General features: G+C 38.0%; 1 protein-coding gene across 4 annotated transcripts in view; it reads right to left on the minus strand.

The window, feature by feature from the left end:
- The window catches only part of Camta (Calmodulin-binding transcription activator), a 1,022,478-nt gene that overhangs the window by 580,842 nt on the left and 439,136 nt on the right, over positions 1-2,500 (minus strand). The window lies entirely within an intron of this gene.

Consider the following 2,500-nt stretch of genomic DNA (forward strand, 5'->3'; position numbering starts at 1 on the left):
ACATAATACACCACAGACAAGAGGCTTAAATAACAACAACGGTAAAATATGTCAAATAACCAAACCTCCCTGAACATAAACAAAACATGCACCAAGCCCAGGCGTCTGTTGTAAGCGGCAATAAGTCTCCTACGAACGAGAACTAGCGAAAGGGAGAGAGAGAGAGAGAGTACTGCCACAAAGGACCAGTGTACTGGGAGGTATAATCAACCAGCGAATGGAAAAACTAATAAGAGACTTGTGGCCGTTAACGTGTAGTGCTTTTGGAGCAACAGCAAACATGGGCATTTGAAAGGCTTCGTTTTCACCTTCGGCAGAGCAACGTGTATACGTACAAACGAACGCATGCACTCATCCTCCTTGCGATTATACCTTCATATTTACGAAGGGCTCTTTCAGCGGGAAGATTTGGGAATCGTATACAAACAAGGATTTCATTTAGGACTCTCTCTCTCTCTCTCTCTCTAGGACTAGCAGATATATAATTTCTTTAAGTTCTGATACACAGAAACAATAAGGTATTAAAAGTCCAATTCACTAACATACAAATTGAAGAGCTGTTATATCTCTCTCTCTCTCTCTCTCTCTCTCTCTCTCTCTCTCTCTCTCGGATTAATAGGGCATGACTCCAAACAACATACACATCATTCCACCTAGTTGAGATGCAGAGGAAAAATTACAGTAAAAAAGGCCAAGTTTGCCATCATATAAACTGATTATCTCTCTCTCTCTCTCTCTCTCTCTCTCTCTCTCTCTCTCTCTCTCTCTCTTCGCCACTTGTTGTAAGCATAAACAAAATGACCCCGAGCACCAACATACAAAATGAAGAATCTCTCTCTCTCTCTCTCTCTCTCTCTCTCTCTCTCTCTCTCTCTCTGCCTCTTGGTGTAATCATAAATAAAGTGCTCTCGATGACTAGCAGGGTATGACCCCAAGTACCAATATACAAATTGAAGAATATCTCTCTGTATGTGTGTGTGTCTCTCTCTCCCTCCCTCCCTTTCTCTCTCTGTGATCTAGGATACCTGTCCATCCGAATGGAAGGGGGGAAGGAGGAAGAGGAAGAGGAGAATCTGATACTATAATAGCGGTCTATTATCCAATTAGCAGGCCTACGTAATTCCCATCCCGTCACTCGGGTTAGGTCGCAGAAAGTAGGCCTAGGCTATAATCCGACATCTATCCCAGGCCGGACACGGATGAACCACAGATAATGACGACTTGTCGAAGAAATTTTAGACTTGGTTGAAACACATTAACGAATTACGTCAGACTTTTTTTTCTTAAGAGATAACACAATAAATGTAATGGCACCGAGGTCTTCGTGGATGCGAGGATATAATAGGATTTTATTACTTCCCGTCTTCTTTGCCATGCAAATTACCGGACGGATTACACGCGAGGAAGTATTGTGGACATGCATTCACAAAAATAAATATACCTTTGTTAACAAAAGATATGAAATACTTACATTCATAAAAACAATCATACACTATTATACAAATACACAGTATACAAGTATATGTATATAACAATACACACACACACACACACATATATATATATATATATATATATATATATATATATTATACATATACATATGTTTATATATATACATACATATATATATATATATATATATATATATATATATATATATATATATACTGTACATATACATATGTTTATATATACTATATATATATATTATATATATATATATATATATATATATATATATATATATATATATATATATATTGAGATAAGAGAGAGAGAGAGAGAGAGAGAGAGAGAGAGAGAGAGAGAGAGAGAGAGAGAGAGAGAGATCATCAATGTAAAATAAGGTGAACAGGAGAGATCGTTCACAAGAACACCAAAGAAATTCTACTGAAACACATTAAAGAAAGACCTACAAAACAATACTGAAGAATGACTGCTTACGAGCCACTAATATCAAGAAACGCATCAGCCCGTAAGAATTACGTAAGTGAATCTATCAATACTACAGAGTTTCTTCAAATTATACAATTCCCCAATTAAGGAGAGAGAATGGAATTACATCACGCCTTGTGACAGAAGCGGACATGCAAAGCTTATTTGCACGCTCCGAAAGGCAATGACTCCATTTCCTAAAAGGGCAGCAGCGAATAGCAACAGCATCAGGCGAAGTAGTCTGTGTCTCTACTTATTTTATAGCAGCTTCAATTTTCTTTTACTATCCATTACAGGGACTGCGAGTCAACGTTTTTCTCAAATATCTTTCGAACCAATTATTTGATCGAAATGGTACCTTGACACAGTGTACAAGACACCTCCAGCCAATTTTTGGTAACATAGTGCATTGTCAAATGGTTTTATAAAAGGCGTTTACTCTTGACTTACATGGCGTTGCCAAGCGTTGCCAGACTATGCATTCAAACGTCTTTTATCCCCATCCCGTCCCTCCTTCCCCGTTCCAATCCCCATCCCTACCTCAACCAACTTTCCTTGCATC

This window comes from Macrobrachium rosenbergii, chromosome 14 (genome assembly GCF_040412425.1).
Source record: "Macrobrachium rosenbergii isolate ZJJX-2024 chromosome 14, ASM4041242v1, whole genome shotgun sequence".
NCBI lineage: Eukaryota > Metazoa > Arthropoda > Malacostraca > Decapoda > Palaemonidae > Macrobrachium > Macrobrachium rosenbergii.